This window comes from Protopterus annectens, chromosome 4.part0 (genome assembly GCF_019279795.1).
Source record: "Protopterus annectens isolate FY-2018-M chromosome 4.part0, PAN1.0, whole genome shotgun sequence".
Lineage (NCBI taxonomy): Eukaryota > Metazoa > Chordata > Ceratodontiformes > Protopteridae > Protopterus > Protopterus annectens.
This window is the reverse complement of record NC_056733.1, coordinates 1,596,822,856-1,596,847,855: the sequence shown is the minus strand read 5'-3', so window position 1 is coordinate 1,596,847,855 and position 25,000 is coordinate 1,596,822,856.

Here is a 25,000-nt window from a genome sequence, read left to right as displayed (position 1 = left end):
CGCCACGTGCATCAGCATGCTGCTGCAGTTAGGAGAGACCAGCTAGCTATGGGGTAGTCATGCCATCCAGCCCCCCCAACACATCCTGAGGAGCTCCTCGCCAGCCTTGGGGAACCTGCCCACCAGCAAAGACAAGATCCAGCAAATAGCATTGTGGAGGTGGGTGCTACCCACACAATGGCCGATGAGCGTGCAGGTAAGGCCCCAGGCCACAACAGTAGACCACTGTTGCATATCCATCTGCATCTGTAGAGTTTAATCATGCATATGTGAGATAAAATATATATAGTCTGTTGTTCCATTGTAGCAATAAACAGATGTGCATAATCTGTAGTATTGTGGGTTTGTACTGTTGATGTACTGAAATGCTGCTCCCACCCTGTACCAATGCCAGATCTCTCACACAACTATGTAGGTCCCTCTGGTATACTTCTGGGGCAGCAGCCTATAGCTGGTGAGTATGGTGTTGTTTGTACAGGTTTGCCAATACACTGGCCATGTTATTGCCATGGTATTTGCCATGCACACATTTAACACACCTACCCATAATGCATGCTTTACATGTTCACTTATTGTTGCTGTTAACTTAATGCATCTCAGTGGTCACCATGGTGGCATATCTAAAGGGTATGTAGGAGTCCTGCAATATAACTAACAACCTGTCATTGCAAGATGTGTGCACAAAGATGAACATAATGGTGGGACAAATGGCCTACAGTAGGAACATGTCTCAAGCATCACCCTTATACAATGCTACAGCAGTGTATACACCATTAGTACAATGGCAACTGTTACAGGTCTACACAATGGCATATCACAATACCACATTCCACAACCCTTACAACCTGTAATGTGGTTCTAACATGAGAACTGAATGTGTGATATGGAATCCTATGTTAGGACAGCAAATATGGGGAAAGCATACCTTAACAAACACTGGAAGCATATGTGTGCACACACTCCAAATAACATATTGTGGAAGCAGCTTGTGAGGTACTGACAGCATTCACTTTTCATGAGTATGTACATTCCAGCAAGTTCAGGTCCTCAATGTCACACCAAGAAATGACCTGCTGTCCAAGATGTATGTCCATCACATTTGTCCACTCACCTGCAACAGAGACAGCTGATGTTTGCACACATCTTACAAGCCATGAAATGGATCACATACCCAACAGGTAGCATGCAGGAGTGGGACATGTAGCCTTACCTCACCATTGCATATACCATGGCAAACAGTGCAGACAGTTATGTATATGATGAGGATGTATGGGACAAGATTAATGTAGAAAATAAACAGATGGCCATCCAAGACTAATGATGACACATGTTGCAAACTGGTCATGGAGGCTGCCTAGTAATATGCCACAACACTGAGGGAGTTGCAGGAATGTCTAGCAAGTACTGGCTGTGCATTACCTGCGTCGACAATCAGATGGACTCTGCAGAAGTGTGGCCCATGGGTTAGGTTAATCAGATGGGACAGTTCTTTCACAGGAAACATCAGCCAGGGCTCCCTACAGGTAGCATATGCATAACATCAAAAGTCCCCCAAAGGCATCTGTTGCAATGTGTAATGGTGTACCAAGACCAAGTTCAAAACCTACAGACAGTATCAATTAAGATACATGTGTTGCATAAGCAACACCTCACTCCACCTCAGGCCCACCATTCCCATCTGTACCTTGCTGGTGCCAGTGTACACCTGTATGCTTGCCATTCATTAGCAGGGACTAGGCTGGTACACATGATGTTCTGAATTTGGGACACGCAAAATGACACTCATGTGTAGGCCATAGTTGTCAAGCATCTGCAAAAAGGTTGAGGATGGGGAGGGGTGTCATCCTGAAACACAACAGTGAACTGAAGCAGACATCCAAAGCTTGCTAAGAATGGCTGTATCTGCACACAGTCAAAGTCATAACCCTGACTCAACAGCAATAGCGAAGGCACTGTGTGACCTCCAAGGGCTGTGCACAAGTTGACCTTGCAATCTTGCAGAGTTGGGACATTTGTAGGGCAGAGTGACAAAATACTGGCAAGTGCAGCTGGGCAATGCTAGTATACCCCTTCCAGAAATAGTGACTGCTGTAGTACACTTAACAGTTGGTGCAACAAACCATCATGTTAAGGGTGTGCACACCTATGAACTCACAGATTGTATGCATCTCCATCAGCATCTGCACAACTAACACATTTGTTTGATACTGCATTTGACTGCACAGGTCATATACCACATATCAGGTTCATGTAATGTTAACATATGCAGTATTGTGGCCCCATGGCATATCAGGGAAGAGGGTGCCATGTCAATAAGGGTGTGTACACTCCTCATAGCCACAGTAAGGTTTGAAGGTCATCAGTGTAACTGTATTTTATTGGTAATACATGCACCACTAATGATGAGATCTGCAAATCAGACATCAGGCATTCACTGTTGACATCTGTCCACTGTCCACTGTCCAGGGTCTATTCCTGCTTCTTTCCAGCCCCTGCTATCAAGCACGCTTTAACGTGCTTTAGCGCGATTTAGCGCGGAGTTGCCACTAGAGCAGCATCGGGCAGCGCCGGTTAAACAAGGTTAAACTCTTTCTGGCTCCAGAAAGTCTGTTCTTCAATTTTTCCCTTAGAACTGCTCTGTTAGGAACCTAAACAGTTTACACCTTCACTAAAAAGTGCAGCACTTGTTCCAAATAGCTTTTTCTTCTCAAAAACTCAGCACTTGTCTTATAAGCATATCCCTTGTCTTATAAGCATTCTCTTTGCAGGTCAAGCACTCCTATATTATACAAATCTCTCACTAGCAAAACCCCCCAGGAGTGCCCACTTCCTGCTAAGCCCACTACTTTTCTGTCTCATACCAACTCATAATTCTTTCTAGCATGTCGAAGGGTCAGATGCTGGCATCCTCTCCTGCCCAGTTGGTGAATCTGGGAATTCTGAGACAATGTTACAATTGCCTCATGTACACGGACAACCCTCTCCTCCTCCCACGTAACACTAACACTTGTGAGAGATGCAGCTATTTAGCCAGACTGGAGGCTGAGCTCTCTCAACTCAGGACTGGCAAGACCAGGCAGGAGGAGAAGGCAACTACACACACCACAATACCAGTCTCACATAACTCAACCACACCACTGAATCAAACACATAAACACACTAAGACATACTGGAGGCTCTGAGTAAAATTTACCTAAACAGCAGAGGCCTCCAAAGCAGACACCCAAGCAACTGCAAACTCAATACACCACACAAACAACACATAAACAACAAAATCAGTGTGCAAAGCAGTCACTGCCCTTAAGGCCAAATACAACACCAAACATACTTGTCATAGGTGACTCCATAGTCAGACACACTGACGTCCCGCTCACCAGACTAAGTAAGGAGAAGGTCACAGTAAGCTGCTTGTCGGGCGCTAGAATCCGCCACATAACGCAAGCACTCAGGTCTCTCAACAGCAGGTACAAGTACGACTCAGTCATTGCCCACGCTGGTGTCAACGACCTGAGACGTACCTCCTTGGACTACATGAAGAGAGACATTGAGGAGCTCTCTGATTATGTAGCCCAGGCAGGTATGACCCTGACCTTGAGCAGTATCCTACCTTCACCTAGAATGATGCCACAATACAGTGATAAGATGATCAGCTTTAATAATTGGCTTAAATTCTGGTGTCATTCAAAGGGGATCCAATGTCTGTCTGCCTGGGATGACATGCTGGACAAGCCACGCTTCGCAAGGGACGGCTTGCACCTGTCACCCCTAGGCTTCGGATATTGGCAAAGGCTCTTGCCACCCCATAGTGCCTTTTTAGGCAAGGCTCAAATTCTAAACCTACCACCCTAGAACACAAAAAGGAAAAAACTAAGGGTAATGCTGCTCAATGCCAGAAGTCTCAATCTCAAGATGCATGCACTCGAGGCCCTTCTCAGTATGGAGAACATCGATGTCTGTGCTGTGACAGAAACCTGGTTCAAGGCTCCTGAGAGCACCCCAGCACTGTCAGGTTTCACCTCATATCATGCCCGCCCCAAAATCCGGACAACACCAAGAAAGGAGGGGGGTGTCCATATTCATAAAGGACACCCACACCTCAAGGTTGGTGGCAACGCACGATGCATCGGAGACCATCCAGGTGCAATTAACCATAGGCAAGTCTGCTCTGCAATTTGTAGCATGTTACAGGCCACCCTCTCAAACTCAGGAACCTCACATGGCCTTCCTGAAAACATTGGAGGGGATAAATGTATCTCCAAACACCATCATACTAGGTGATTTCAACTACCCTAATATAGACTGGGAACACTACTCAAGCCCAAACACTCTAGCCCAAAGGTTCCTGGAGTTCATAAACTCAAATGCCATGGAACAACTAGTCACCATCCCCACAAGAGGAGAAAACATACTTGATCTCATCATCATGAACATGGGATCACAATGTTCAACACTGGAAGTATACCCCTCACTGGTGAGATCAGATCATAAACTGATCTCGCTGGAGGTCCTCATCCCGCCCCCACCTGAAATAAAAAAAGACCACAGTGAAAAACTTCTCAAAAGCCGACTTCACACTTCTAAAAACTAGCGTGGTCTCCTTTAAGGCCCCTGAGCCAGTGGTAAACATTACTCAAACCGCTGAATCACTTACAAATGCCTTCTACCAGCACCTACAGGACTGCATGGATCAGGCAATCCCAAACAAAACTAAGACTGTACCAAAGGCAAGCGTCCAGTCTGGTGGACCCCAGCCATAAACAAGCTCTACAACAAAAGGAGGAAGCTACTACAAGATAGAGCAAAATCCTTGAAAGGTAAGACACCTTTGATTATTATAAGTAAAAACTAAGAGCTCTCATAAAATCATCCAAGGCAAATTTTGAGAGAAAAATCGCCAAGGACTCTAAAGACAATCATAAGGCCTTCTTTAGCTATGTTAGAAACCTAGGAGGAAACTCCCAGATATGCTCAGAATTAGTTCAAAATGATGTGAAGATTACTGAACCTACACACATTGCCAACATACTGGCTGACAGGTTCAGTGCAAACTTCTCCCCAAAAGGAGAGATATCTATACCAGAGGATTATAGCCCCCCAAACATCTCCAATGCCCAGGTGAGAACTGCTCTCTCCAAGGCAAAAAACACAGCATCCATGGGACCGGATGGTGTCCCCGGCTGTGTGCTCCACGAACTCAATGAGGAATTAAACCCGTAGTTAGGACAGCTGTTTAATCTTAGCCTCACCTCAGGATACGTACCCAAGGAGTGGCACACGGCGACTGTGGTCCCACTTCACAAGGGCGGTGCCTCCACCGACCCTGGTAATTACCGTCCCATTAGCTTGACGAGCCTTATCTGCAAAGCCATGGAGAGGATCATAATGGAACTCATAAATAAAGACATAGGGAACTTGCAGACTTTGGATCCAACCCAGTTTGGCTTTGTCAAAGGCAGATCATGCCTTTTAAACTTGGTTGACTTTTTCGAGACAGTCACCAAGGCCATTGATGAGGGAAAGGCAGTCCATACAGCCTACCTCGACCTGGCAAAGGCCTTCAACACAATACCCCACTCAGGTATCATCGAAAAACTCATCAGCTTGAATGTAAACCCATACATAACAAGATGGGTTGCAAACTGGCTAAGTGACAGAACCCACAGGGTCAGAGTTTCTGGAGCCATGTCAGACTCAAAGCCTGTCACAAGTGGTGTCCCACAGGGCTCAGTCCTGGGTCCACTCTTGTTCGGCATCTACTTTTCTGAAGTACAAGCAAACACAGGAGGGTTATGGCTGACAAAGTTTGCAGATGACTGCAAACTGGGCCATAGTCGAAAACACATCTGACACAGATATCCTTCAGAAGGGCCTCACAGAAACGGATAACTGGTGCCAGAGCCATGGCCTAAAGTTAAACGCCAAGAAATGCATAGTCATACCCTTTGGGAAAAACAAGGCTACCCCTAGCTACCATATAGGTGGCAATCCACTGAGCACAGAAGAAGTCATCAGGGATCTGGGGACCCAGGTTGACAGTAGCCTTTCGTTTGACACTCATGTTGCTAAAGTAGTTAGGAAAACCTTCTACATTGCCCACCTGATCATGAAGGGATTCACATCTAGATCAAGGGAGGTCATCGTCCCCCTGTACTCATCACTCATTAGACCTATGATTGAGTACAATGCCCCATTCGGAATGTATCTGACCCGACACCTGCAGCAGCTGGAAAGGCCCCAAAAGTTCCTCACCAAAAGGATAAAGGGTCTCAAAAATATGTCTTATGCTGCCCGACTGAAAGAACTCCAGCTCTATTCAGTCTCATACCGCTTGCTCAGAGGTGACCTGTGCCTGACATATAAGGCCATGTCAAACCCAGATTTGATGAATATGCTTCACCTCAAAAATCTAGATCCCTCAGAACCACAAGGGCGGAGACTTAAACCTTGACACGGTTATTAATAGAATGTGCTGGAGGGACAAATTCATCACCCAGAGACTCCCTATGCTGTGGAACAAAATCCCGGTACATGTGAGGCAGAGCACCTCGCTGGCCTTGTTCAAGAGGAATCTTGACCAATGGATGGGAGATCGCAGATATACCCCAGGGATTACTTCAGTGTCACTGCTTGACAGAGGCACAGCAAAATAATAGGCATAGTTTTATTCAAACTAAAGGGGTGGCGAAAGCCACATAACTATGGGCTAGGCTTATAAATGCCCTTGGGCAGATAGCCTAGTATGAACCTATGAACCTATGAACCTATGAACCTATCATCCCAGGTATTATGTATTTATTTATTTATTTATTTATTTATTTATTTCAGTTTGATGACCGGGGAGGTCCACTGGGCTCAGGGGCCCATTTTCAGTGGATGCCAGGGGAGAAAAGCTCCACATTACATAGTAAACATTAAAATACAACAAATTAAAATACAAGATTTAAAGATACAATTACATTGTAAATCAGAGACATGATGTGGTACATTGGTTACATAGCATCTGAGTCATGTGATGATGAGTATTTCAGTGGTTACATAGTATCTGAGTCTTGTGACAGCAGTATAAGTACAATGTCAGGGAGGGGAGAAAAGGGAAAGTAGACTATTTACAATATTTACAGTATGCATACAATATAACATTGTTAGAGTAACTAGTATCCAAGGGGAGCTAAGGTGTTTACAAATAGAAGGAATATAGAAATACAATTTAGAGTAGAGAGAAAAGAAGGCTAGGTGGGGAAAGTACAATTGCACTTCCAATTGGAGGAGAGTTGGGAATGGAGTTGGGATTTGAAGTTGTCAAAGTTTTCTGTGGTTCTTAATGAAGGAGGAAGATAATTCAATTTTTTGGATAAGGAAAAAGACAGGAGAAGCTGTCCAGCAGGGCGGTTTGGTTTGTAGACAGTGATTAGGTTTAGGTGAGCAAATCTAAGTGGCCTGTGAGGGGTGTATGGTTGTAGGATGTTGGATAGTGCAGGACATTATTTAGGGTTAAATAATAGTCTGTGGGCAGTAGTAAGTTGGAGATACTCTAGATAGCTGAGAAGTTCTAGCCAGTTTAGTAAGTGGAGGGCAGAGCAATGGTAGGGGGAGTATTTGGCTTTGATGGCGAATTTTGAAATTTTATTATAACAACTTTCCTTTTGGAAGAGATGGAGGCAGATAAGTTAGTAGAGGAGCGCCATACATTAGTGAGGGAAGAAGATAGGTAGTGGCGATAGTTTTTCTAGTAGAAGGAGAGAGATAGTGGAAGTTTCTGTAGAGCAAACCAAGTTTTTGATGTGTTTTCTTAATGTTTAGTTGAATATGGTTGTCAAATTTTAGGTGTTCATCTATAGTTACCCCAAGTAGTTTGGCGAAGGGAACAATCTCTATGGTTGAATTGTTATGGCTTCTAATTTGGAAATAATTTTTATCAAGAGGGGAGGATTTAGAGGGAGAGAAAAGTAATATTTTTGATTTGTTAGCATTTAGAGATAGATGGTTTTGTAGCATCCAGTTCTCAGTGGTGGAGAAGACAGTTTGAGTGTTTGTTTGAAGTTCGGGGAGGTTGGTGGCACAGCAGATTAAAGTGGAGTCATCTGCATATTGTACGATTTTGGTATTTGGGATGGCAGAGTGGAAATCATTGATACAGATGTTAAACAGCATTGGGCCAAGAATGGATCCTTGGAGAACCCCAGTACGGGTGGGAAGGAAGTTTGAGGTGTCTTTTCTCCATTGTATAGCTTGAGATCTATGCGATAGGTAACTTGAGAACCAGGATAGGGTATTGTAGGAGAGGTTAAGGTTAGCAAGGTGGCATAGGAGATGAATATGGGAGACTGTATCGAAAGCCTTGGAGAGATCTAGTAGAACTGTAGATACTATTTTTCCAGAGTCACAGGCATGGTTGACTATATCTGGGAATGAGAGAAGAGCAGTTATACTGCTATGGTCAGGATGGAAACCATATTGGATTTGAGAGATAAGGTGGTTTTTGGTTAGGAAAGGCATGAGTTGGATGTGAATGCATTTTTCCAATATTTTGATATTGAGGAGAGGATGGCTATGTTGCAAAAGTTAGAGGTATTATTATTTTTGCCACCGTTGTGGAGAGGATGTATAAAGGCAGCACACCACAGCTTTGGGACATAAGATTCCTGTATGGATCTGTTGATTAAGATGCTAATGAGGAGGGCGATTCCATCTGCAGCAATTTTTAGGAAGTGAGATGGGGTGTTATCTGGGGCATTGGAACATGGTTTTAGTTTGCAGATAAGTTGTTTTATGTAGGAGGTAGAAATAGGTTTAAGTTCAAAAGTTGGGGGTGAGTTGGGTTTAGAGGCTGGGGAAGAGTGACTGACCTGTGTGGATGGGTTATTATTTGGGAAGGTCTTGGTTAGTTCGGCTATAGAATTATTAAAGAAGGAGTTAAATAGAGAGTGATTTCTGCATCAGACTTAGTAGTGTCAGGGCAGGGGTTGTTTTTGGTACCTGGGTTGATAAGTGAGTTAATGAAGTTCCAGAATTGTTTGGGGTTTTTGGAGTGGTTGGCTTGGAGTTTCATATAAGTCTTTTAGTAAGGTTGCGGAGTTGCAGGGTTTCTTATATTTAAAAAGGGTTTCAGTCTGTTTATTGTGCTGATACAGTTTCCAGCATTTATCTCTTTTTTGCATAAGTTCTTTGGTTTCCTTAGTTAACCATGGGACAGAGTTGGATTTTATTTTTATTGTTCATGGTGGAGCTAGGGAATTGAGTACATTTAGGAAAGTTGAGTTAAAGTAATCAACAGCATTGTCTAGAGGAAGTGTTTTTAGAGTGTTCCTGTTTGTTTGTTTGAGGGTGTTAGAGAAAGTTACAGGGTTGAAGTTTGTAAGGTTATGTGTATGTATGTATTGGTGCTGGTGAGGTGAAGAATGGGTTGCTCGGTAGATCAAAGCAGGCAGGTGGTCACTAATAGAGTCTGGAAGGATGCCTGAGTATAAGATGTTGTTTGGGTGGGTAACTAGGATGCAGTCCAGAGTTGATCCTGGGGATTGATTTTGTTAGGTCTAGTAATGGAGTTTGCAAATTGTGTAAAGTTGAATAGATTGACAGATATGGCTGGATTCTGGTTGTTAATTTTGTTCCAATCTATGTTAACATCACCTAGTATGTAGGTCTCTAGGTTAATATTAGTTGGAGCCCATTGGAGGATTTCTTCTAGAGTTGTGGTGTTGTTACCTGGGGGAATATAAAGGGATATGATGCAGATGCTTTTATGATTATTCACTTTTAGTAAACCTATTACTAGTTCTGCGTTGTTGAACAGAGGAATTGGATTTGGGTATGGAATAATGGAGAGTAGATTAGAGAATATTAAGGCTACCCTCCACCCTTTCTTTTCAAGCAGTCATACCTAAGGGCTTGGAACCCAGGAGGTAGGATTTCTGAGTCAGAGATGTATGGTTTTACCCAAGTCTCAGAGATGGCTACAATGTCAGGTAGGTTCTGGTTTAGCCAGGCATGAACGAGAGTTGCTTTATTTCTTAGACTCTGGGCATTGAGAGTGATTACTTTCAGGTTTTCGAGGCTGGTGGTACTGCTAGTGATTGGGAGGATGGAGTTAGTAGTAGTACTAGATCCAGGGTCTGGGTGTGTATCACTTGCTAGGAATAGGCAGTTAAAGAAAGGAAGTAGTAGGAGATTTAGTTTACTCTTTAAATGTTGGGGAGAGTTTGACAGAGGTTTAGGGAAGCTATGTTTTGTTGAGGTGGGTAAGATTTTTAGTTTAAAGTAGAAGAGTGGGTTGGGCTGCACTAATGATGAGGATATAATGTGGAAGTGTGGTATTGTGAGGGTGGGAGGGGGGTTGGGAGTGGTGAAGTGGGACAGAAAGTAGGGGGGAGAGGAGTGAAGGAATATGAGGTAGTATGGTATAGTGGGATTAGAAGTAACATAGTGATAGAGGGGATAAGAAGGGTTTTTATTAGTACAGAATGCATAGTGAGCTAGTATTAGTTTGTTAGATGGTATAGTATGGGAGGTATAATGTAGGTAGGGTATTAGAGAGTGGTTGAAGCAAGTGATATAGATTAGAATACAGACTGCAGGCACCCACCATTATTTTGCAGAGGTCCTGGATAGATGGTTGGGTGAGATGGTGGGAATCCATGACTGTGGAATGTCTGTGCTTGAGCATATGGTGGGAGTAGTGCGATGGCCACGTGGACGTAGGTCAGTGACACCAACAGGTGGAGGTCGACGTGGATGTGTAAGAAATCAGAGCCTCTCTCACTGTGGCAGTACCAGCCCCAGCACTGCAGGGGGGCACAATCCACATCACAACATAGCAGGCACTGTGCACATAGCCCTGGCCAGTCCCAAGAGGGATCCAGATCCAATGGACATACGTCATCACCAGGGGAGAATACCATATCATGGCTTGTACCTGGTGTTGCCTGTGGAACCCCTGGCAGGCACAGTTCTCATGTCCATGGCCGGAGACGGTGAACTGCACACCCTGCCAGGTATGGTTTGCAGCTATCCAACAAACCCCTGTATAGGGCAGTCACATGGCAGAACTGTGTGCATGCATACACACACACATCACCAACACAGCTAGGGCAACCCCCTACATGCACACACCACATCTGCACAGCCCAGTTAATAATGAAACCCCCTAACACACACACATGATGTCAAATGAATGGCTCAGCCTAGGTGTCTGTCAAATCCACAACACACCATGTGCATATGATGGTATCTGTGCCACATTTCTGTTATCCGTAACATTGATGCAGGGACAGGCTAATATGGTTCTGATGCACAGGGTGACTGTACTACAGTGTAACAATGTAATGCTGTGTAACATGTTTTCAGCACTAAAGTTAAATGCTTACATGTCAGGATGTGTAGCTGTCCAGCCATGATGCATTATAGCTGTTATTAACACTGAGTGATTGTGGTCTCCATAATGTATTCTGTTTGTGTTGTAGGTGTCTATGTGTCAGCAGGATGTTGGTCTGCTGTTGTTTCCTACAAGGGGTATGGTACTGTGGTGATACCTTGACTGTGCCATATCCTGTGTACAGCTGAACACAAGTCACAGGTCTGTATAACAGTTACTGCATGTGCCACATGCCTAATAGGTCTGAGGGGTGTATACAGGTGAGTGCATGGTGGCTGATGTCAGCAGCCCTTCTACTTTGGACAATGGTAAGTGTACTGAATGGTACACACCACATGTTTGTGTATAACGCACACACACAGAGGTTTTGGTGTTGATGCAATACACAGAGACTATAATGTACACATGGATGTATGTACTTTTGCAAGGAGCCTATTTTAGCCTATGTAATTCCACCAAGACTGAATAGGCACAACATCACATTGGGAAGTAATCAGTCTGCTAGTTTAATGTCATTTACGATGGTACTGGCAGGGTATATGCCCCCTTCCCTAATGTAGTGCAGTCCTACACTTGGTAAACATAGGTGTGCTGGCGTGGGTGGCACAGCCTTGTCGTTTGGAGGGTGTGGGGTTGTGTAGAACTGCAGATAGTGTGATTGACAACTACTTAACCTGTTAACATGAACTGTACAGTATTACAGCCAACTAAGCGGGCGGATACACTCAACAATAACGGCAATGATTGTGGCTGTGTCCACAAGGTCCACACTCAGCTATATATACCAACCCCAGTATTGCTGTACAGATATACAGTGGGGAAGAGGGCATTTACACATCTACTACTAGTTCTGATGGAATGAATTTCCACAGGATGATACCTGTGGAATGTTAGCATTTGCCAGTCAGTTCTCGGACAGATGACCTCCTGGGACATGTATATTCTGCAGACTGAAGTAGATCCCTTCACATAAACACACACTCTAACTTGGCAATACTGGGACTACAACCCCTACCTAGGTACTTAGTGCTACTAATGTGTGTGGTCTTAATTGCACAAACCACACAGCTTTTAGGATGAGGTGTGGTCCAGTTACATGTTAAGTGAAGAATATCAACCCATACCTTGGTACTTAGTGCTACTAATGTGTGTGGTCTTAATTGCACAAACCACACAGCTTTTAGGATGAGGTGTGGTCCAGTTACATGTTAAATGAAGAATATCACCAGGCCTTGTACAGTATGATAATGGGGGATGTACTGGTTGTTTATGAACAATACAGAGTGTGACATACTGTCATATGCACATTGACAAACACATAACAGTCATACACACATCTGAGAGACCTGGGATTATCAGTAACTACCTTGTCAGTGTGTCCATTCTGTTACAGATAAGTTGCACACACCACATGCACCATTGCCCTGGATAGTGTACTCAGTTACCTGTATGGTTGATGGTGACAGCGGTCCCCATATAGTGAATCATGGGACATGTACTGGGGGTACCATGGTGCAAAGACAGTATACCCAGCAGCCACACCCCACACTGGATACTGTACTCACTGAAACCCATGATAATTCTCTGACATACCCACCATCACACATTGATCAGGACTGCAATACAAGGCCTTGTCTCGCTCAAGAGTGCTACTACAGGGATATGCATCTATTACACATGCCACAGAGATAGCAGGTTGATGCTTAGTCATGGTTCTACTATGGTCAGCAACATCACTATCCCTTATACTGTGTGGCAAGGTGTATTGTATTAGGAGAATGTGGCATCAGAATGCTGCATCCTACAAATATACACACTGGTACACATACACACACTTGCCAGGACTCAGATGGTAACCCATGCCTATCTACCCATTTGTATAACAGTGTTGTGCTGGTACTGCAGGCTCAAGGTAGTCCATGGGGTGAAGAGTGTAACAAGGTACATGCAATGTCCATTACAGCAGCACCCATATCTAACTATGACAATGAGGGGGTGCAGTGGGTGTGGAGGGCCTCAGGGTATTATCAGCTACAGGTTTACAAACACACAGACACTGTTATTCTCAGTAATGCACACTGACACATTTGTCAGTAATGGGGTCCATAGGTGCAGGTGTTCCTAGGTGTGTACCCGGATATTTTCCATGGAGAGATGGGAAGAGTAGGGGATGGGGGATACAGTGGTATCATGCCACCTGCCATTTGCCAGCAGGCCATCTGTCGACTGATGCCACTGGAGTGATCCTCAGGGTGAGAGTTAAATGCAACATCCAGTCAGTTGGTTGCCTCTATGCAGAGTGCCAGTGAAGTGCTCCAATTGACATGTATGCAACATGCATTACATAACATGGTCAGTGTCTGTCTTGGAGACCTGTACCCAAGCATGTACTGTTGACTGTGGTAGTGTAGTTGAGGTATCCATGTCATGTGGTGCATACAGGGTGGGGATTCCTAGCTGTGGCATTCATAACACAGCTGGGCAGACATGTCAGTGTCAGTCAAGCATAGCTTGCCTGTAAGCAGTCAGGATGGATACCTGACATCTGCACATCTGTACAGAGGACAGACAGACATCAGCTAGCCAACTGGTTATGCATTAGGATTAATGTGTTGACAGATAGACGTCTGACACTGATAGGTATGCCATTACTACATGACAGCAACCTTCAATGATATGTCCTATACACACAGTAGTCTACAGTTAATATCCGCATGTCAGATCAATATCCAGTAGGAAATACTTAATGACACAGCTCACACACCAAGAACACAACAATGAGGACTCAGAGTCGATCTTTGCATGTAGGGGTGTTTGGTTCCAGTACTACAATCTGCAATCTACTTTTACTTGTGAAAGCACTGTCAACAGTAGTAACATAATGATACACTACATGCCAGTGTGACTGCAAATAACCTGGGTACTACCCATGTATGTAACACAATCAAATGGAAAAGAGTGTTATATAAGCCATATATATTCAGGTGTCCCAGACAGTAGACTCACACCCCTTGCTACTGTAATGACAGCCCATAGACAAATGTTATGTACATGGAATTAAATACACTTATTAAAGATGTCATTACTCTGCTATTTTATCAGACTGGAATGTGATCACTGCTTATCAGGGCTGAGCCATGCTTAGCAGGTTTCAGCATTGCTGCAATATAAATGCTAAGCAGATTTGCACTGGTAAGCAAAGCTGAAATGGTCTAAGCAGTGCTTACTATCATGCAAACCCACACAAATCCACTTAAAGCTGCTCAAAACAGCTTTAACCACTCTGTATCCAACAGTCCTTGTGCGACCTAGCAACAAAATAAACAGTCCTTTCAGGTCTTTAACCCAAGGCCCTGTACACTATAGTCAGTGCAGTTAACCACTAAGCCATCACAGATATGAAAACATTTGTTGTTTTTCCAATATATCTGTCAGTACACATAATGAATTGTATTGAACAACTGCTTTGACTTTTACTATTGTGTAGTACTTGTTAGTGATATTAGTGTTGAATCAAGTATGTTGTTATATCTAAATATGCACATATCAGATAAATATGGTGTGATACATCTGGGAAGGTATATGTAACAGTCATGTTTACACATAACAAGGATATGGATATTATATATATATATATATATATATATATATATATATATATATATATATATATATATATATATATATATATACATATGTAGATATATGCATACATGTGCATGCATATATATATTTATATATATGTATTTATATGCATATGTATATTGCATTATATATATGCTTATATATAGATCTACCTGTATATATATATATATATATATATATATATATATATATATATATATATATATATATATATATATATATATACACACACACACACACACACACATATATATATATATATATATATATACACACACACACACACACATATGTATATGTACATAATGTATATATATATTATATATGTGTGTGTGTGTGTGTGTGTGTGTGTGTGTGTGTGTGTGTGTGTGTGTGTGTGTGTGTGTGTGCATATAATTAGGTCATGCTGTGTGGACAGATTGTTATCATCTGATGTGGCATTCCTCACCTCATGCGGTGAGACCTGGCTATGGAACTGAGGTCGTGCCTGCACCTACATTGATAGCATGATACAGGAATTCAGTGGAGTTAGTAGCATCTGTCCATAAAGGGCATATCTATAAGGCATGGTATTCCCTTTGTGGGTTACATTTGCAGACTCTACAGTTGTTGCAGGCGTCCAGTGGGGAACATAGCAAAGGACAACTGTAAGCATTTATTTGCCTATTGTAGGGATGGAACAGGGTGCCATGTCCTTTTACTTGCTGGATAACACACAGTCAGGAGATGTTACACATCACAAAACATTCTGTCAGTGTTAGGGTCAACAGGCATGTAGTCCACTGCAATCACACCATGGTTACTATCTGTGGGCAATATGCAGGGAACTACCAATATAGTGGTTGTTGCTTAGCCAAGTGTGTTTGTGTATGAAACATGGGCGTAGAGATTTCTCTGAGTAATACAAGGGTTGCCTATATTGTTCACCAATCCATAATGTCACATTAAGGGCTATGGATTGTCTACAATAGCCTTTCTGCTGTTTGACATCTATTGTCCTTGTAAGGTGGAAGTTTTGGCATATAGTAGGTCTTCAATATAATAATTTAGCAAAACCCACCCCACCATACATTCTGTCATTAAACAATCACAGCAATCTCCACACAGAATACTGATGACAAACACACACACACTTTCCAGTACTGATATTTAAACTCCTACCTAGCTATGTATTGCTACTACAGTGTACCACATTTATCTCACATGTCATGGAGCTTATTGGATGGATGTTGTCCCAATATACTTCTAAGGTGAGGAACATAACCAGCCCTTGTAAATACTGGCATTGGGTGATGTACTGGGTGAGAGATCCCAAAAATAATTTTACCCTAAGCACACATTTACATTTGCCAGGGGTGAGGTTCAAACCTCTATCTAACAACCTTTATGGACCATTATGGTTACATATTTACCACATGCACCACTGACCTGACATGGTATAAGGTTCGCAACATATACTTGTAAGGTGGATGATATCTGCAGGACTGCTAAAGTCAGACTCTGAAATGTGTACTGGCTGTAAATAGGGACAAAATCTTTGAGGTACACACACAAACACTTGCCATAGATGAGATTCAAACCCATAGCTATGTAGTTACTGCTACTACATTTTTCCGCATTTATGGCATGCACCACAGAACTTATAGGGTTAGTCCTTCTCCAAAGGTATATTCAAGGTAGATGACATCAGCAGGCTAGCTAAAGTAGGGCAATGGGAGGTGTAGTATCTATGAATGGCCTCAAAACCATTGATCCCTACATACACACACAGCTTCCATGTCTGCGATTAGAGTGCCTACCTAACTAGTGCATCACATTATAACACTACGCAGTTATTGCACACACCACGGAGCTTATAGGGCTAGCCCTTATCCAAAGCTGCATTTCAAGGTGAATGACATAAGTAGCCTTGCTAAAGTAGGGCAATGGGAGGTGTAGTAACTGTGAATGGCTTCACAATCATTGATCCCGACACACACAAAGTTTCACAGTTGCCATGTCTAGGATTAGAACTCCTACCTAAATAGCACATCACATTATATTATTACACAGTTATTGCACATGCCACAGAGCTTACAAGGCTAAAATTTGTCCAAGGAGGTATTTCAAAATGAATGACATCAACAGACTTGCTAAAGTAGGGCAATGGGAGATGAAGTGACTGTGAATGACCTCAAAAGCATTGATTCCTACACACACACACACACACACACACACACACACACACACACACACACAGGTTTCACAGTAGCCATGTTTGGCATTAGAACTCCTACCTAACTAATACTTCACACTATAGCATTACACAGTTATTGCACGTGCCACAGAGCTTATAGGGATGATCTTTGTCCAAAGTGGTATTTCAAGGTGACAACAGCAGGCTAGCTAAACTAGGGCAATGGGGAGTGCAATGTGTGTGAATGGGCCATAAACAATTCCTCTGGAAATACACACACAACACTCAGTCACACACAACTTTACATTTGACAGGACTGTGTATACGACTGCTAGATGAATAATGACTTGTACTGTCATGTTACACAGTTAAAGCAAGCACCACAGAAACTATAGTGCTGAGGGCTACCAGAAGCAAATGTCTACAGTAATAGACATTGGCACATCATGTGATATTGGCCACTTGGATGTGTGGTGGGTGGAACAGGCCTCATGATGGGAAGCTCTTGGTCACTATCTGTCTCTGTCTTCCCCACATCTCTGTTTGTGTATGTTTGACATATTATAGTGTGTTGTCCTTGGATATATGTGTGCATTCCTATCTGATGTGTATGCAAAGCATGACTGGTGTGCAATGTGGTGTGTGTGCACAGACATCTGCAACTGACAAATATGTATAGTCCACTGTTGTTGGCAGACACGGGCTTCATTTCTGTAAGTGTAAGAGCTTGCCCAGTATGACCTTCTGTATTTTGTTGTTAGACATTGGCTTCATTTCTCTAAGTGTGTGAGCATGCCCAGTATGACCTTCTGTATTGAATGTGTGAATCCATTCCAGGTAGGTTGTACTCCAGTGCAGGCATTTGTGTTATACACCTACAGCTAGCAACCTGTTTCTACAGGATATTTGTAGATAGGTTGACAATATGGAGTCACAATGGGGAAAGGATAGTGGGATACTGTAACTAATTGTGTCTGTGCTGCTTCTGCTCCATGGTTTTGGTGTTAGCAGAGATATTCAGACATATGTACTGTTTTACACTGTGATGTATTATGTCATCATCTACTGACAGATATATATATTTGCTTGCAGTAATTTCCTGGGGAATACAAGATGAATGAAGATGTGTCCATTATTGTGGTCTGCAGCCTACATATTCTTGCGCAATCATGCCATTCTGGAGGGGGAGCTGCAGCCACTTGCTGATGGGTTCTGTGTAAATGGTCCAGCACCTTGGTACTGTGGTGGCTGAGGATCCCATGCTTGTACATCTAGCAAAGTGACAGAATGGCCATATCCTGCTGTGGCCATACCTCTCAGCTGTACAGATTCAAACAGGTTACCCAGAGGCAGGGCTCATATATCTGGTCATTTCCCCTTCACATTGTGGTTTACGAGCAGATTTGTAGCCACCCTTTCCTGGGTTTGCAGGCAGGGATAGTATGAGCACACATTTAGAGTTTCAAACGTCACAGACTCCATGGCGTCCATGCTTCTACCACCCCCCCATTATTCTATCCTCTTCCTAACATTATGTAAGCAATATCTAATAGGTATCCCTATAGTTATCACTTCTTCCCAGCAATATTTAGGGGCTGGTCTACGGTTCATGCATTAGGACATGGTGGACATGCTACTGGGATTTGTCGACATGGCCTTGCATTTGTGTTCTGTGGACTGTGTTATGTCATTATTTGGGACTCCATGAGATAACATACATTGGCAGTATGAGTGAGACACAGACCTTTGACAGAGGACTGTAGGCAATTTGATAGTGATGCAGGCCATCTGTAGCAGGCCAGTGCATTCTGTAACTCCTGCACTCCCAGGCTGCAAAGAACTGGATTCCCCTGGGGTGACAGAGTAGGTGTGCAAGGTGTTAATGGCAATAGTTGCTGTCCTTATTAATCCATTGGTGTGGATGCTGGCAGGGTGCTGCTTACAGCTAGGGATACACCTGCATGGGACACCTCTTCAGCATGCTGCATTCTGTGGCCATTCCCATACAGATGTGGGGGTCATATTTTACTCATTCCCAGCAGTAGGGATATGACCTGTGATGAACCTGTGGCTGATGGTGGGGTGAGCTGAGGGCATGTGTACTATGGAAAATTCTTGCAGCTGACTCACAGATATACATGGGGCATTCCCCTTGTGCTGGCTTGTGTGGGGACATCAGTGGTTTATCAGTACTTCATAACTGTGCCTTTTGTGGTCTGCCAGTGTTTGGCCAGACTACATCAGCATTCCATACTACACAGACAACTAATGTGCTGCCAACCTGTGTGTACAATTCCAAAGGTATGTCCATTTGACAGTAACATTTTATACACTCTCTGTCTAGGGTACTTCCACCGGTGTACTGTGTGTATGTCTGGGCCCACATTCATGCCATGTCCATCTTTCAGATGATGACAAATATTACATCCAAACATTTAGTATGGATTACAGCTGGATTGGGTCTTTCTGGGATGCATTGTGTTTGGCACTGCAGTTGTTAGAACTTGGCCCTGTCATCAACAGTACTGGCCATAGACCACTGAGACACAACCCTCCATGCCTACATGCTGACCTCTTTTACACAATATAATCCACACAACAACCTAACACACAGAGCCCTGCATATTGTACATGTGCAACAATCTATCCTGCTAATTTTGTAATCTGTGCTCCACTATTATTATACCCACATGTACATGTTACTACATTTCTACATAGGATTGTGGGGGGGGGGGCACCTGACAACTGTAAACATGTGCTATGACTGTACCGGTATTTCAGGTACTCTGTTGGCTTCCATTTCATTCTGTATTCTGACCTATCATGCAGACTAGAGACATATCAGTGTAGTACAGGTCTCAGGTTTTATTGACCTACATTTCAGTTTTAGACTTCTTACCCTTCAGAACTAACATCCAGCTGCCTGACCTATTGTAGTCTGTGTGTGTAGGTCTGGAGTGGGGGGGCTGCTCTCCATTGCCATCAATCAGAGGCCTTAGCACAGCCTTTCTTTGTGGTCATCTCACCTGTCCTGCTGGCTGAGACTGTTGTTGGGTATGTGAACCTCACTGACACGCATATGTGTGTCATATGGACACACATTTGGCCCACCACATGTCCTGCAGTGGGATTTGTCACCTTGTCTAGTACTGCATACTATGTTGACACCAGTATTTGTTATGGATTTCATGCTGCCCATATAGGTGTCTCCTATCTGCTACCATCTCATTTAGCCACCCAATTCCATTGCATACTCACATCCATACCATAGATACAAGTAGCAAAACATACTACTCCATTCAGCAATTGATAGTGAGAGTGACTTACCTTGTGGCTGTGCCAGTATTGAGGATGGTGCTGGAGGGCTGACTATGTCAGCTGCACATAGTACACTCCCTATACATGGTTAAATGCAGGTAGTGTCATGTTTGGTATCCCTTTTACTGCATGTACAAGTCAGAGAGTGGTGTCATTCCCTGGGTTCCTACCGTGTCAGTGTATGTGCTATGAGTTGCCTCTTTGCCAAAGCGTGGGCATACTGGGCATGCCTACAGGGGCAGACTCAGGTTGTCCCTCCTCCGAGTCACTCTGTGACTGTGCTGGCCTTAGCAATGGTGGGAGGCTGTGTGGCCCTGCCTCGTGCTGTTCCTGCTGCAGCTGTTCCCACAGGATCATATTGTATAGCATGGCACATACAATGACAATTTGGGTACATGTAGCTGGAGAGTACTGCAAGCCTCCACCGGATATGTCCAGGGACCAGAACCGTGACTTGGGCATTCCAAGCACATGCTGTCTTATGATTCTGGTTTGTGCATGTGCCTCATTATGGAGTTCTTGTTCGGGTGTGTGTGCATTTCTGTTGGGTGTCATCAGCCACAGCTCCAGTGTGTAACCAGCATCCCCCACTAGGTGGCCATATGGGATGTCCCCACTGGCAAATCTCTGGTACAGCTGAGTCATACGCCAGATGTGGGAGTCATGATAGCTTCCAGGGCTGCCAGCACACGCATTCATTATAATGCCCGAGGCATTGCACACCACCTGTCAGTTGATGGAGGTTAAGCCCTTGTGGTTTATGTAGACCTTACCCCGCTTGCCGAGTAGTTCTTTGATGTGTATGTGCATGCACTCTATAACACCTACTACCTCAGGGTATTCTGCTATTTAGTAGAAGAGATGCATATTGCAAGTCAATGACTCATGGGTGCTGTGGAAATATATGTGCTCACCAGCATGTGCTGACATGGCATCCAGGAACTGGTGGAGTACCCAGGATGCTGATGCCTGTGAGATCCCCATGATATCCCCAGTTGGCCTTTGGAAGGTATCTGTGGCTAGTATTCTTGAGCCTACATATACCTTGGTATCCACTGGGATGGGTTCCCACTGTTGGTTCTGTGTGTGAGGCATGGCCAGCACAGCTCAACAGTTTGCTGTAGAAGGTCGCTGTCCTCCCCATAGTGCTCCACTATCTCCAGCTCATGTAGCCCCTGGTAGGTTACCCTAGGTCTGTACACTCTTCTCCTTCTCCTCACTGTGAGTTGGCCATCAGCATTCTCATCCTCACCACCCTCAGCCTCTTCCACATATTGACTTATGAGACCAAATGCAGCCCCTATCATTCTGTTGCTTTTGTTAGGTAAAACGTTCCTGTTTGTGTACACCGGTGGTGTAGAGATTGTTGGAAAAAATCAGAGGGAAAGGTGTTTGCATAGTTTATAGTAGTGTGCTGGGCTGCTGCCTGTGTAAATGGCTGATTCTGATACATTTCACCTGCCAGCTATGCTAGTTCTCCTTGATTGCCTTCTTACTGCTGTTTTCCATTCCCATTGCCTTCCCGTTTAAGCCCAGAGGTGCGCCGTGCATACCCAGTGCTCAGATGTAAATGGAGCTAATATTTCCTGTTTTTTTTTTTTGTTTTAAAACCCAGTGCATGGCATGCACACCCATTTAGGCAATGTAAATATTGCTAGGCAGCTTCAGACACAGCCCTTTTCTTAGCTGTGCTTAGCTAAGGGAAACACGGGCCACAGAGCTCCAATAAGCTTAGAGTATGCATGACACACACCCTCATGAAGTCATCTAGCTCTTAGGCTTACACCATGGTATGACTGCACCTACATGGTTGGGTGCAAGCTAGCACTTAGGGGAAATCTGTGATTCAGTATCATTACTCTCATTTGCATAGGACTGATTGCTAATGCAGGTTGCTAGCTGTAGGTGTAGAACACAAAATCCTGCACTGCAGTACAACCTACCTGCAAGGGATTTACCCACTCAGTACAGAAGGTTATACTGGGCATGCTCATACACTTGGAGAAATGAAGCCAATGTCTGACAACAAAATACAGAAGGTCATACTAGGCATGCTCCAACACTTAAAGAAATAAAGCCCATGTCTGACAACAACAGTGGACTATACATATCTGTCAGTCACAGATGTCTGTGCCCACACACCACATTGCACACCAGTCATGCTTTGCACACACATTGGATAGGAATACTCACACATATCCAAGGCCAACACACTATAATATGTCAAACAGACACACACAGAGATGTGGGGAAGAGAGAGGTAGACAATGACAAAGAGATTACAATCATGAGTCCTAACCCACCCATGATACACCCATGATGTCCCAATGTCAATCACTGTAGACATTTGCTTTTGGTAGCTCTCAGCCCTATAGTGTCTGTGGTGCTTGTGATATCTGTGTAACATGATAGTACAAATCAGTATTCATCTAGCATTTGTATACCCAGTCCTGTCAAATGTAAAGTTGTGTGGGACTAAGTGTTGTGTGTGTGTGTTCCCAGAGGAATGGCTTATGGCCCATTCACACACACTGCACTTCCCATAGCTCATGTTAGCACTCATGCTGATGTTAGTCACCTTGAAATACCCCTTTGGATAAGCACTAACCTTATAAGCTTCATGGTGCATGCAATATTTGTGCAATGCTGTAGTGTAACATATTAGTTAGGTAGTTCTAATCCCAGCCATGGCAACTGTGAAACTTTGTGTGTGTGTGTGTGTGTGTGTGTGTGTGTGTGTGTGTGTGTGTGTGTGTGTGTGTGTGTGTGTGTGTGTGTGTGTAGAGATTAATGATTTTGAGGCCATTCACAGTCACTACACCTCCCATTACCCTACTTTAGCAAGCCTGCTGATGTCAGTCACCTTGAAATACTCCTTTGGATAAGGGCCAGCCCTATAAGCTCCGTGGTGTGTGCCATAAATGCGAAACAATGTAATAGCAGTAATTACACAGGTATGGATTTGAATCTCATCTGTGGCCAGTGTTTGTGTGTGTACATATGTATGTGCATACCTCAAGGATTTTGGCCCCATTTACAGCCAGTACACATCTCAGAGCCTGACTTTAGCAGTCCTGCACATATCATTCACCTTACAAGTATCTGTTGCCAGCAATAAACCATGTCAAGTCAGTGGTGCTTGTGGTAAATGCATAACATAATGGTCTTTACAGATTGTTATATAAAGGTTTGAATCTCATCCCTCATAAATGTGTGATTAGGGTAAAATTATTTTTGGGATTTGTCACTCACTACATCACCCAATGCTAGTATTTACAAGGGTTGGTGATGTTCTTCACCTTAGAAGTACATTTGGACAACATCCATTTAATAAGCTCTGTGGCACGTGGGATAAATGTGGTACACTGTAGTAGCATTAGATAGATAGGTAGGGGGTTGAATTCCAGTACTGGTGTGTGTGTGGAGATTAATGATTTTGAAGCCATTCACAATCACTACACCGCCCATTGGAGTACTTTAGCACCACTGCTGATGTCATTCAGCTTGACATAACCCTTTGGCCATGTATTGGTTGTGTAAGCTCTGTTGCGCTTGTGGTAACTGCATAATAGTGTTGTATAGCAAACTAGTTAGATAGGGGTTCTAATGTTGATCCTACCAACTGTGATGATGTGTGTGTTTTCCTAACAGAGTGTGTGTGTGTGTGTGTGTGTGTGTGTGTGTGTGAGTGTGTGTGTGTGTGTGTGTGTGTGTGTGTGTGTGTGTGTGTGTGTGTGTGTGTGTGGGTATGTGTGTGGTGTCTCCATTAATACCTGCTTTTGTGGACATTCACATTTACTACACTTCCCTTATTCCTTCTTTAGCACTGTTGCTGATGTCACTCACCTTCAAAGATACCTTTGGACAATTTTCCAACATATAAGCTATGTGGTGCATGCAATAACTGCATAACACTGTAATAACAATATATAATCAGGAAGGGATGTGAAACTCAGTACTGGTATGTGTGTGTTTGTGTGTGTGTGTCATCAGTATTCTGTGTAAGTGTGTACTGACAGGATCCATTCCAGTGTGGGTTTTGCTACATCATTATATTGAAGACCTGTATGTCCCGTTGTCCACATTACAAGGCCAACAGTTTTCAAACACTGTAGAGGTTGTTGTAGACAATCCTCAGCCATAAATGTGTACAGCCATGTGCAATTACTATGTGACAATATGGATTAGTAAACAATATAGACAACTGTTATAATATGCAGATACCACTCTCCACCCATGGATCATACACAAACACACTTGACTCTTACTCTCTTACATGCCTCCTTTCTTACTTTGTCTCTGTCTCTGTCTGTCCCTCTCTCTCTCTCTCTCTCTCCTTCTCTGGTGGATTTGGAAATGTACATCTGTTTTGCATAGGCAGCAGCTTGAGTTTTGTAAGGAATGCTCATGATCAGCTGACATCCTATAACTAAGCAATTCATGTGGGTGTTTGGCCCTTTTCCTTCACAGTGAGCAAGACTTCATGTGGG